The 13,868-nt window shown below is 38.0% G+C and overlaps 1 protein-coding gene across 1 annotated transcript in view; it reads left to right on the top strand.

Annotated features, from left to right (window-relative positions):
- Window positions 1–8,273: 8,273 nt before the first annotated feature.
- The window catches only part of baiap3 (BAI1 associated protein 3), a 48,100-nt gene continuing 42,505 nt past the window's right edge, over window positions 8,274–13,868 (top strand). The window contains exon 1 of the mRNA XM_083524355.1: window positions 8,274–8,664. The gene's annotated coding sequence lies outside the window, so the exon portion shown is untranslated. The remainder of the gene's footprint in view (window positions 8,665–13,868) is intronic.

The raw sequence follows: 13,868 nt of genomic DNA, 5'->3' as shown, positions 1-13,868 counted from the left end.
GAAACGAGTAGAAATATCTCCAGATAGACGTTATATTCGTTTTTTTGGAATCGTATGAAATGAAATGCTAGATATTGAGATGTTTTCGCTTTTTAAAAAGACCTTGAACACACGCTCTACTGCATTTATTTGAAAGTCGTCTTCATGCTGGCCACCTTTGATGACTATTTTCAAGGAACACACGAGTAGCATCACTTTCAGCAGCATGGTGTTGGTCCACACTAATGCAGGAAAATGAATCAAATCGAGGAGAAACTTTTCCAAAAATCACATCCTGTGTTTCAGTTCAGCTCTTCGATCGAATATCTTTACGTACTTCCGAATGAAACAATGGGTAATGATTAACACATTAACACTGGCATGTATACACTTATGGCTGCAATCGTTTCTGCTGCAGTGTTCCATTTAGAAGAATTCGCAGAACCTCGAGCTCAAGGGTCCGACTTGATTGCTGTCTTTTAACAGCAGGTTAAACAGAATTAAGGCACAATGCAAATTGCAGGTCTGCAATGCAAATTAAATCATTAGTGCTGCCACGATCAGCCTGCACACTGGAGAGATCCAGCTTATTCTATCCCGTGGGCCATAAAAGAAAAAGAAAAGAAAGTTGATGTGATAAGGGCGGATTCTGTATTTTCAAATGCGCCATTCCTTAGCGGCCTCTGTTACATTTAGCCTCCAATTGGGAGAAAATGAATGAAAATTGCATTCCAGTTATATTATGCTTCTTGTGATAAAGCCAATTAGCTAAGTTTTATCAAAGAATAATTATACAGGCCTAGATATTACTAAAAGGACTCCGGGATGCTTTGGGAGAAGGTGGGAGCATATGACCTGATGCACATTTTAAGTTTCCAGGAAGCTTTATTTCAATAAAAAACCCGAATGTTCTGCTTGTTGCACCGTTTCATTACAATCTGGCTGGTAAGTTAAACAACCGTCTTTTTAAAGATGCCATGAGGCGGCCACTTCGTGAATCTCGCACCAGCTGGGTGGGTAAATGATGTGCCCATGGAAACGGCGCAGAGGGCCATTATGAGCCTTTTTTCTTCCTGATCAAAATAACAGCCAGCGTCCTTCTGGAGCTGCTTCCCAAACTGCGTATCCACATCCAACGCTTGACCAAATATTGTGTGCCAATAATGATGTCGTTCCTTCCATGTACTTCATATCCGAGAACATCATTTCGACTCAACAAAGGCTCACAGGTTACACGACAACTCATAAGACACAATGTTCTCTCTCAGTATGAAATAAACTTAAAGAAAGCTGTAGACCTGATGCCCAAATCCACCAATAAAATTCTTAATATTTGGGTGATTTTTAAACAAAACAAAATCATCAAAGACATGTTTTGTCACTTGAGTACTTCCTGGTTCACATCTTTTTGATGCCGTCCTTACATATGAATGCTGTGGGGCTTTTTTTTTTAGTTTTTTAGATCTTAAAACAGATATAGCCATTTGATCTTTTCAACCACGCTGTGCAGATTTAAATATGAAAACAGCAGAAAGGCTCACTTGTGGGGTGTGAATTTAAGAGAGCCTCTTATAAGACACCAGACGCATCATCTATTTATAAAGGAGTTCAGCAGGGAAAAAAAATTGTGAATACATTACTATGGCTTACTCTGTATTAAAGTCTGCATTACCAGTTGCCACGCTTTTATCATTTATTTATAATGATCCGAAAGCTTTGGATATCTAGTAACAAAATCAAATATAAAATCTGTGCAGTTACAGGATAAGGATCATCACTGGAGTGACGAGTGGGATGCATGTTCTTAAGCATTTTATTCCTCTTACACCACCACAATTTGCCAGCGATGCCAATGACGCATCAGGTTACGTTTATTTTTGTGGCTCTTACTGATTTCGTTATCACTTACCCTATAGCCGCAAAAAACTAAAATAATACTCTATAGAAAAATATCTGCTGCCAGAATCTAATTCATGTTACGCACTCAGATATAAATAATGTTATGCCTGGTCTTTGTATAATGTACTGTATGTAAAAGGAGTATCTTTAGACCATTCAACATAAGGCCATCTTTGATTGTGAAGTTTGATTTGGTAGCTCGATATTTAAGCCTCTGGGTTACTGAGTGGAAGGTTGGGGGTTCAATCCCCAGCATTTCCAAGCTGCCACTGTTGGGCCTTGAAGCAAGTCTTTTAATCTTTTCTGCTTCTGGGTTGCCTCATCATGCCTGATCCCAGCTTCTTAACACCCTGGGATATGTGAAGAAAGAATTATGTTGTGCTATAGTGTACATGTGATCGTTTAAAGCCTCTTTCTTTCTACAATTGAATTTTTTGAGCAGGTAAATAAAGTTCAAGTTCAAGTTTATTTCTATAGCGTGTTTCACAATGGACATTGTCTCAAAGCAGCTTTATAGAATTTATGAATTAAAGTGAAGGATGTGTGTTTATTCCTGATGAGCTGCCTGGGTGATTGTGGCAAGGAAAAACTCCCTTAGATGATATGAGGAAGAAACCTTAAGAGGAACCAGACTCAAAAGGGAAAGCCATCCTCCTTTGGGTGATATCAAGAGTTTGATTATAAATCTTGAAAACAATACAAAATACTGAAGACTGAGAACTAACATGAGTACCGGAATGTGTGATTGTGAGTAATATAGATAACTGATCACTGATCAGCTGGCCGATTTGTTGACAGAAAAACACGGACATAGATTTTCTCTCACTATAGCTTGAAACACTGTGATATTTAACGTCTACTGTTATCTTCTTTACCAGGCAGTCAAAACTTTGTGCAGCGTTGTTTCAGTATTTTCAGTAAGTCATGAAAATGTGAATGATGTACTTTTGTAAGGAGGCCAATGGCATTAAACAGTCACAATAAAAGCCAATGTCCCCGGTGCCTGTGGATTCCCTAGCATTCACTCACGCTGAGCCATTGAAGAGTTTTCTTCAGCAATTTGGCAACTGCCTACCTTTGGTTTAACGCCTGTGTACTGGCTAATTTCAGAGATGTGAGGCCCCTCATTCTAGCAGCCATGTAATTAATGTGTCTAAGACTATTTATAGCAGCAAGATAGCCAGCGAGGTGCTGCAGATGGGTGGGTGGTTACACACAGTGGTCATAGAGGTCTGAGGATTGATATGCTTTGAGACGTGATGCCATTTTATTGTATTTTCCTGGGAAGCAGGTGGACGATAAAGCTAAAGTCTCTTGAATCTTGAACCACTGAATGAAAAACATTTATCTTGCTTCCAGGTTCACCCACCGGACAACTGATGAAAGAATTGTTTCTTTCCGCTCCATCTTCATACTGTATTTATCTCACAGTATGGTTTTATTTAGATGATACATCAATTAGGCATAACATTGAAATTATAACATTATGACTGGTAAAGTGTATAAAACGTATCTCCTCATCATGGCACCTGTTAGCGAGTGGAATATATTAGGCAACAAGTACACATTATGTCCTCAATGTTGACGTGTTAGAAGCAGGAAAAATGGGCAAGGGTGAGGATTTGAGTGAGTTTGACGAGGGGCAAATTGTGATGGCTAGACGACTGGGTCAGAGCATCTCCAAAACTGAAGCTCTTGTGGGATGTTCCTGGTCTGCATTGGTCAGTATCCATCAAAAGTGGTCCAAGCAAGAAACAGTGGTGAACCAACGACAGAATCATGGGTGGCAGAGGTTCACTGATGCATGTAGGAGCGAAGGCTGACCCTTGTGGTTGGATCCAACAGTCCAATTTTGTGCTGGATAGAAAGGCAATCACACCAGCAATCAGAGGAGAAAAGAAAAAACAAAGAAAGAGTTGCTAGGCATTCTGACATAAGGGAAACATGCAACACTGAAAAGCAAGACCCTAGTTTCATCAGCAGGGGATTTATTTTTTTATTTTATTAAATGCTGACTTATATATACATATATATATACAGTCAAACCCACTTATCTCGACCTTGGTTAACTCGCCAACCCTATTAAGTCGACGTTTTTGAAGTGGAACCGCCAAATTCTCGATTGGTCTTAGCATTTTTTATCGGTTATGTCGATTCTTTTATGTCGACGTACCCTAATATCTCGAGCACAAGGGGGGCAAATTTGCCACTTAACGTCGGTTATCTCAATCCGCATGACCAATCGCTGGCTTTTGCCACGTCACCACTATATAAGACGCGTCTTATAGAAAGTTTTACATACCCCTCACCCAGGGTGCGTCTTATATACGCGAAAATACGGTAGTGAGACGGCACTGTGCAGCCGCAGAAAAACCCGCGGAAGTGGCGGAAAAATCAAGCCTTACAGATGCTACAGGTGTAGGATACTTTTCAGAGCTGTGTCAGAGTGAAATTACTCGAGAATTGAATGTTGACACTGGTTAGCTTTTTGTAAAAACTAACTACACCCCGCGCGTTTTTTGTGATTTTGTGAGCGATCTTTGTGTTTGCAATGTTGGAGAATATAATAAAGGTTTGTTTTAAGAATCGACAGTGGTTTGTATTGTATACTGGTAAACTGTATCTCTGCTGTTAGTTGGTGCACTTATGCCTTTTGGTGTTAACAAACATGTATGTAAATTTTTATAACATGCCTTCATCAAACAAATCGCGGCAACTCTGTTGTGTAAAAACCCTCCAAAAACACATGCATGCACATTCTCATTTATTAACGCACATCATGTACATAAAGAAATTTCAAGCACGTTAATATATTGCCGCCATATTGGTTTTCGTTTATCTCGATCATCAGTTATCTCAATGCTTTTTGGCGTCCCCCTAGGCCGGCGACATACCCGGGTTCCAATGTATATATATATAAAGCAAAATAGACCTTTTAATCAGACTTAAGGCACTGAAAACTGAACTCAGCATCTTGTTTGATTTGACTATGTCTCTAGCACTGGACTGGAGCCTACTTGTGCATGATTTAGAAAGGCACACACCTGTTTGTGAAATGTCCCACAATTCACAGTGTACAGTGGAACCTCGGAGCTCGCGAGGGTTAGTTCCACTGTACTTCGTTAAAAAAAAACAGACCATAAAGGAACTTTCTAAGGAACTCTGTAGCTCATTTAAAAATTGTTGTGATGAAATATGAATCTCCATTTCTAAAGCTTTTAAGAACACTGGGGGGGGGGGGGGGTTTGCATCACTGTACAATAGAATCATTGTGGGACCATCAGGGCTTCAAATGGTCACTGAGGTGACCAAGAACTACTCTAACAAAGATTTGGGAGTTTTCTGCAGAAATTTGTAGAACCTTTGAGGAATTTGGAGCACTTCAGGAATATTCCATATCTCAGCCTATAGTTTTTGAAGGGAAATAAATTCCCTGTTCCAGTTAACTCCGAATGCTACATCTGGAAATCCAAGTACTGCAATTAAACAAGTAATAATATCCCTACAACGAAGTATGGTGGTGGCAGCATAAGAGTCAGAACGGAGGGAATAATGAAGTGTAATACAAAAATGTCCTTGAAGAAAAATGGTTTCAGAGATTATCACATAATTTAAGACTTTACCTTTCAGCACAACAACAGCCTGACGCCAACAGCCGAGACAGTTTTTGAATGTCCTTGAGTGTCTTGAAGACCATGAAATATATTTTGTAGAGAGCTGAAGATGATGAAGATAAAGATTTTACAGATGCTCCTGATCCAATCGAGTTGTTCTCAAGAGGATCTTCGAGATTCAATCTGTAATTGCAATTTGTATCTGCAAGGGTGCAAGAACAATGCAAGACACAGGAACCAGGGGTGCTGGATTGGACAGCTAGATATGAGAGATATTAAATAAAACAGCAACTGATCTTGAAAAGGGTATTAGCTTGAGTGTAACAGGGACTACAGCCACAGCCCCCACTTTTCAGATCTCACACTTTGACCACTAGAAATAACAATAGGATTTCAGTCTTTGTATTATTTAATTTACTATAATTTCCACTTGGCAGGCTACAAATTAATTTAGTAATGTTTGTTTTCTGTGTCTTTCCTACTGGAGCGGTAGCAGCAAGTGAGGGTCAGTCTGAAATTCTCAATTCCAGCCAAAGATTCCCTTCCTGGGGCATTCCAAGATATTTCTTTGATAGCTGTGAGCTATAAGCTCTCCAGCAGATTTTGGGTCAGCCCTGTGCTCTCTCTCTCCAGTAAGATGTCCCTGACATAGCTCTTTCAGGAGCTGTATGCTCTTATATGGTGCCCAAGCCATCTAAATTTAGAGGAAGCACCAGCTCTTCACTTTCTCATCATTCCTGGATTGTTGAAAGTCCTCACTGGATAGCAGGTTGTAAACCTAACAACCCTGTGGTGGAATCTTATTTCCCATACTCATCACTTCTTTATTCTAAACCTTTTGCAAATTATATGTTCCAGTTCAAATAGTGACAAAACTAAATCTGCATTCACACCGTAGCTGTCGAAACCAAAGTCACAAAGTCACAACTGTGGCAAAAGATGAGTGTTAATTAAAATCCATAGGGGGCCAAAAAATATCTCTTCACTACCTCTTCTGTCCACAGTAGAATAAACTTCTGGGGAAAACCCTGCGACTGATTATCTGAACTTCTGCTTGTATTCCTCTGCTTGTAATTTTGTTCACTAAATCTTCTACATTTAAAGCTATATTAGTGTCTGATTTAAATTAAGGGAAAAACGTATTAAACTTACGTATTAGAGGTTCAGACATTGAGGTCATATCAGACTGATGAGTAATTTGAATAGCATTCAATTATAAAGTCAATATTTTGTGGGAAAAACACTTGTAAACATGTATGATACATTGTGTGTATCAAGTTGGTTGATTTTGTTTGATGAACACACTTAAAGCAATACGTTGGTAATACTTTTTTTTCTACACTATTTGGTCAAAAAAGTATGTGGACACCGGCTCATTGCACCTGCACGTGTTTCTGTACCATAAAGTTCTCCAGAATTTTTATTCTGTGCATTACAATTTTCTTTCCTGGAGCTCAGAGATGCAAATCTATTCCAGCATTACAATACCCCTGTAAACATGGTCTGAGAAGGTTGGAGTAGAAGAACAATTCAATACAATTCAGTTTTATTTGTAAAGAGCTGTTAACAATGGACAATTTTCCAATGCAGCTTTATAAATATGAATAGGTTCTTAAATACAAGTGTATATATTATAAGTGCCTTATAAGTTTATCCCTAATGAGCAAGCCAGTGTCCAAGCAAAAAGAAGAAATAAGAAAAAAACCTTGAGAGGAACCAGACTCAAAAGGGACTCCATCCTCATTCTCATTGAATGCACATTCATTATTGTTCCATCACTGTTGAGTGAACTGTTCAGTGATGGGCCCAAAATGCAGAACTGTTCATGCAAATTGCAGTCCTAAGCCATTGTAGCAGACTGTTTATAATAATTACAGACCAAATCCATCTTCATAATTCATGAGTTGCTCAGTAACTTTAGGATCTTTAGACTGTTCATGTGGAACCATCGTCAGCTGCACTGAGTGGTCTCCAGTTGAAGAGAACTTCATCCAGAGGTAGGGTGTCAGGATGAATTAGGCAGATCTGAAGAGAGAGAAAAAAAAAGAGAGAGAGAGAGAGAGAGAGAGAGAGAGAGAGAGAGAGAGAGAGAGAGAGAGAGAGAGAGACTATAGGGGAGGCAGAAAAAAAGACACATGCAATATATATTCTTGTGTCCCATAAACTTTAAAGACACTGTACAGTGTGATCAGGGTGTAGAAAGGGGCTCTGGTAAGACCTGTTATGGCAGGATAACTGAAAGGGAGAGCCAGAGGGTAACACAGACATGAGGGATTTCTCGTATATGAGACACACCGCCATCAACGAACCTGATTGAACGCATGGAAGTGAAGAGGGAACAAGAGCATCCAGAAATTGAAGGTCACCAAAACCCTCTATATCCATGATCCCTAAAGATCTGCTCCTTTCCATATGAAAAACCTACTGACCAACAGCTTGACTAAATCATTGTTTTCAGCCTAGACTTCAATTTCCTGACTTCAACACTATGAGAAAAACTTCAGGTCTCTGAACTGGTCTGCTTCAAGAGTTGAAGGAGCTCCAAAATCCCATCAGGGATAAAGCCTTCCTAGAAGACTGGGTTTTATTGTAAGAGAAATCTGTAGGTGGGTGATACTCGGGTGGTCGCATACTTTTAGTGACTTTGGGTCAGTAGTGGCCGGTGAGTTAAAGCATAATAAAGCACGGCGTCGGGAATAAACGTGTAATTACGCACGCACGCACGCACACACACACACACACACACACACACACACACACACACACGCGCGCGCACGTCTAAAGCGGCCTGAGCGCAGAACTGACGTCCCCGCAGCAACAGACCAAATCATGGCAAGGCTGGATGCACTTCCGGTGACCATATACGGATCTGTGGAGACTTGGAGAGAAAGGGAAGAGACAAAGCTGCTTTCGGGGAATCAGGCGTTTTTCACCGAATAAAGCCAAAAGAACGTCGAGCGTCTCGTGTCGCCTCTCTCTCTCTCTCTCTCTCTCTCTCTCTCTCTCTCTCTCTCTCTCTCTCTCTTCACCACCCTTCATCACCATCATCATCATCATCATCATCATCTTAAAGCAGCGTCGACAGCTAGTGGCGCACATTTTCCTCCGTGCGCGTGGAAAAGTGCGAGGCGCGCACACCGGCACCGCACATCACTGCATGAGCCGCGCACAGGTGAGCGCTTTTTTTCTTTCCTTTACTCATCTAACAACCAGCTCCTGACACCTCACACTCATTCATCCCGACTCAGAAAGCCAACTTTAATGCTTGTGTTGGAAAAAAAGCTCTATATCGCGCTGCTGATGTTTTTATTTATTTATTATTATCATTTATTTTGCAGTTCAAATTTTCCGCGCACTGCTTCATACAGATGTGCGTCTGAATCTTTCATCCTCATTCTCTCAGCTTCCCTCTTTCCATCAAAAACATTGAACACCTTCTGATCTTCTGTGGTGTTTTTGTTGTTCTGGTTGGCAGGTTTTTTTCTGGGTAGCTGTGGTTGTGTTTATTAATGCAGGATTTCTGGGCAGGTTCAGGGCGAGGTTTTACTTTATGTCCGAGCTGTTTTCGAAATAAAGGATGCTGACTTTGGTGGTTTTGTTTGTTTGTTTTCTAAAGCAAGTTCTTTTTCTTCCAAGTTTCAGTGTCAGTGTAGTTTTTATATGTTGTGCAAAAAAAAAAAAAAAAAAAAAAAAAAAAAAAAGGAATGCTGAGCTTTACGCACCAACAGCAAAGAAAAAAAAAAGCTTTGTAAACCTGTTGCTATATTTCTGTCTATTAATTATAAGTAAATAAGCAACAAATAAAACAAGCGAATGTCAGAAATTAAGCATTAAGTGCGATATGAAATTGTGCAACATGACAAGATAAAAAAAAAAGAAATTAAAAGAAAAAGAAAAATTATGCATTTACCATAGTTTATTTGTTAAGTCATAATTTACACTCAGATGCAGATGACTTTATTTTATTTTATATATATATATATATATATATATATATATATATATATATATATATATATATATATATATATATATATGGTTTTTTTTTTTTTTTTTTTTTTTTTTTTTTTTTTTTTTTTTTTTTTACTGTTTATGCACAAAGCCACAGCACAAACATGAAAAAAAAACCATTAAAAATGTGATTTTTCTTTTGTAATTCTTTGCTGTTAAAGTAAAAGTGCTGTTTTGCCCAGATGTTGTTTATTTTCAAAATATCTAATAATACATTTATTATACATATACACATAAATAACTGAAATAACAAGTGTCTACAAGACTGATTTTATAGATAATATTTTGCATGAATAACGTTGCATAAGTTTGATCTATCATGAAGCTCGCAGCCAGCTCCAGCAACATTGGCACCCTTGGGGAAATGGTCTTATGAAATTTCTCAGAATTATTCAACATAAAAAAAATCTAATCAACTAATTCTTAATCTTTTAAAAAAATTGCAAATGTTAGAAACCTTTACAGGATATAGTGTTGTATACAGTACATAAAAACAATTCTTTGCAATTCATCATAATGATTCAAACAAAAGAGCTTTCAATATAAAATATTACTTGTTGACCTGTACAATGCAATGTGAAAAGTTATTATATTTATCATAATCATTGACATCAATAAACTCTTGTTGGAAATGTTGGACTGTTAAAAACCTATTATTACCTGGATGCATGTACATGTGATGCATGAATGCACAGTGAGAAGTGAGGACAAGTCCAGCACAAAGATCAAGTTTAATTCTCATGGTTGTTAAAGTGCAAAAGCAACTACTAAGCTACATTCACATTCCCATGAAGCCGCCAGTAGGTGGTCCAACAACTGGTTGCCATAGTAACTGCTTTTCATTCCACAAATCAGGAGTTGAATCACATAAGCTTTACTGTCTTCACTCTTATTGCCCTAAGTTGCTCCATATTTGCAGTTACATTTTTCTCACTTTTGTTGTTTTGTTGAACACGCCCACATGTATTAGATGATGCTCATGTTAACGGAAGTCACCAGTTCTCAGTGAAAGTGAATGATTTATGGTCACTTTGTTGCTACTGTATGTGTTGCAGCAGCAGTAAGGGATAATAGCAAAACTATGTGTGGGATATGCAATTTTAATGCATTACATGAAGCCGACTAGTCACATGACATGAAGGAGAGTACATTCAAAATGTGTAACACACACCTAGCAATGGATTATCAAACTTATAGCATGGACGTTTGACAAGCTGAAGATGCTAATGTTTGAAAAAAATTGACTGAATGGATAAATATAATTAATTTATATATGTGTGAAGAGAGAGAGAGAGAGAGAGAGAGAGAGAGAGAGAGAGAGAGAGAAAACTACCTTTCAGTCAATCAGTTTAAGTATTCAGACTGACCATGCCTAATTTCATTATTGTATTTGCTGTTTGTACATTTTTTTTGCTATTCCACACAAAAAGTTAACCCAATCCAGCTTTAGGCAGGAAGCTGTTTGAAAAGGCTGCATGAAAGAAGCTTTTCCTGACAGCATCTTACAAGAAAGTGTTACCATAATGCCAAATGGAACCATGTGGTATGGTCAGATGAGAGCATAGCCATTTTTGGTGGAATCTAAGATAAAACTGTGTCTAAGGGTGGATTGTTTATGTTTTGGACCTGGTGATCCAGGGGTGTTTTTTAACACATTATTGATGGCATCATGAATTTTTGACAAATACATTTTTGTGTGAGAAATGGTCGCCTCTCCCAGAGGCTTAACAAATCCTCAACAATCATAATTCCAAAGCAAAGCAACAGACTTGGGCATTAACAAGTAGTCCTGCTTGACAAACGTTTGGTTCTATTATTCTGTCTGGATGAGGGTTTAACAAACATTAATTGTAGTTGTGCGATTGGTAAACATGCACTGCTTGAGAATTTATGATGAAATATCACAGAATAATAATAATTAAAAAAAAATATTATTTATGTAAGAGCATGCCAATAATTCTGGATGTTTTTCTTATTTATTTATGTTTCATTTATTTATTTGTTTGTTTGTTTGTTTGTTTATTTTCTACTCATAATGAAAAAAAGATCTGTGATTTGATAACGTATCATTTCTGTTCATTTTTATTAGCATAACTTATAGCTCAAAATCTATTTCAATGGGGAAAATGAGGCACTTGAAATGCACGCTGTTGTTGGTAACGGACTGTTAGAAAGGGGCATGAGAGGATGAGCTGGAGGGTTTGTTGCCAAGCCAACCGTATTTCCCTACATAGGACTACTGAAACTGAAACCTGCCATACTACCTAGTTTAGCAAGCTTACTGTTTCCATAGGTGTGATCGGATACACTGTGATGAAACTGAAACGTACATGCAGTTTTGTGCTAAACAGATGGAAGAAATATGTTTAAGTAAGGGATAATCCATAGCAAAACTAGGTGTGTGTGATATGCTGTTTTATTACATGCACTACATGCATTAAGAGGTAAGTAACCACCTGAACATGAAGCAGGGTGTATTTAAATGGTGTAACAAACACTTCACAATGGATTTTCCTGCTTATACCATGGTTCAAATTGACAAATTGGAGTGCGAATCTGACTGGATAATGGGAACAATCTTCCAGCCAATCAGATTTGAGTATCCAACCTGACCATGGAATAGTTTAATTTAAACTATGCATTTGTTGCTTATGTTTTTTTTTTTTTTTTGCTATTCCACAGTAAAAATTGAACCCAAACTAAGAATTACTGAACATCTGAAACTAAATACTTTAAAGCTTTTGCAACATTCTCTTCTTTCCGAGTTTTCGGGATGCCTATTTTGCACCAAGACTGACAGGTTTAACAAATAAATCATAGAAATTGTTGTCAAGCATCGGTAAGATTTGTGATATGTGTCAACTGAAGCGTCAGGAGAACTGAAGTCTGCATAGAGCCACAAGTCTCTTTCCCACAAGTCTCTGTTTCAGTGGAGAATTACAGCAAACCACATGGGGAATATGTGGGAGAATATTTAGTGAAGAGGTGAAGTGTGTCCACACAGCTGAATAAAAGTGAGTGGGTGACAGTTTGAAATGCTGGAACTGGAAAGTTAAATCTGGGAGTAAAATCAGAACTCCCTCAAATGTGAAATGTATGTGGGAATTGTGAAAAGATTTACTGGAAAAATTAAACAGAGCCATGTGATTGGTCATAGGCATGTTCCAGTTCAGTCAACATTCTCTGATTGGCTTTTTGAGTAAAGAACAATATATTTAAGAAAACGAGAAGAGAAGAGAAGAGAAGAGAAGAGAAGAGAAGAGAAGAGAAGAGAAGAGAAGAGAAGAGGAGACAAAAGAAAAGAACAGAACAGAGCAGAAGATGAGAAATGAGAATAGGAGACAATAAAATGAGAGCAAATATAAAAATACAGAAGAACAAAGAAGAGAGAAGAGAATGAAAGAAGAGAAGAGAATGAAAGCAAATATAAAATAAGAGAAGAGAAGAGAAGAGAAGAGAAGAGAAGAGGAGAGAAGAGAAGGGAGAAATAAGAAGGAATAAAAATAGAGAAGAGATGAGATGAGATGAGATGAGATGAGATGAGAAGAGATAGGAAGATAAGAGAACAAAAAAAGAAGAGAATGACAGAGAAGTGGAGAACAGAGAATAGGAAAGAATAGAATGAGAGCAAATATAAGAGTAGAGAAGAGCAAAGAAGAGAGGAAAAGAAAATGAGAGAAGAGGATGAGAGTAAATATAAAAGAAGAGAAGATGACAAATTAGACGAGAAAGTGAGACGAGAAGAGAAGAGGAGAGAAGAGAAGAGGTAACATGAGAAGAAATGAGAAGAAATAAGACGAGAAGAGAAGAGAAGAGAAAAGAAAAGAGAAAAGAAGAGAAGAGGCGAAATGAGAAGAAATAAGAGAAGAGAGAAGAGGAGAAGAGAAGAGAAGAGAAGAGAAGAGAAGAGAAGAGAAGAGAAGAGAGGGGAATGAGATCAAATATAAAAAGAAAAGAGAAGAGAGTGATTATATCATGTAGAAATCACATGCTTCATTAGTTTATTCATAACACACTATAATCTTGTGTAGAGGATGTAAACCCGCTGTAAGATTTACTCAGTTGAAGTCTTTTCTTGATTGTTGCCTTTGACACTGATACTCCCTGGAGGGTACATCCTGGAGGGTATTCTTAATCTGGCAAACTGTTGTGAAGGGATTATTTCACAAGAATTCTTGTCATCTGTCTTTTGGAGTTCCTGAGCTCACCAGTGTTCCCTTTTTTTTAAAAGATGTTTTTAAGGACTTCATGTAAGTTACCAGCAACAGATTCTGAAAGCAGATGCCACACTTGAAGTCAACTCTATTCCTTTTATCTGTTTACTTGTAAGTGAAATAATGAGGGAATAACACCTACCTGGCTATG

Source organism: Silurus aristotelis (assembly GCF_946808225.1).
Source record: "Silurus aristotelis genome assembly, chromosome: 21".
Lineage (NCBI taxonomy): Eukaryota > Metazoa > Chordata > Actinopteri > Siluriformes > Siluridae > Silurus > Silurus aristotelis.
Note: the sequence above shows the minus strand (reverse complement) of the source record. Positions and strands in the feature narration are given on the sequence as shown.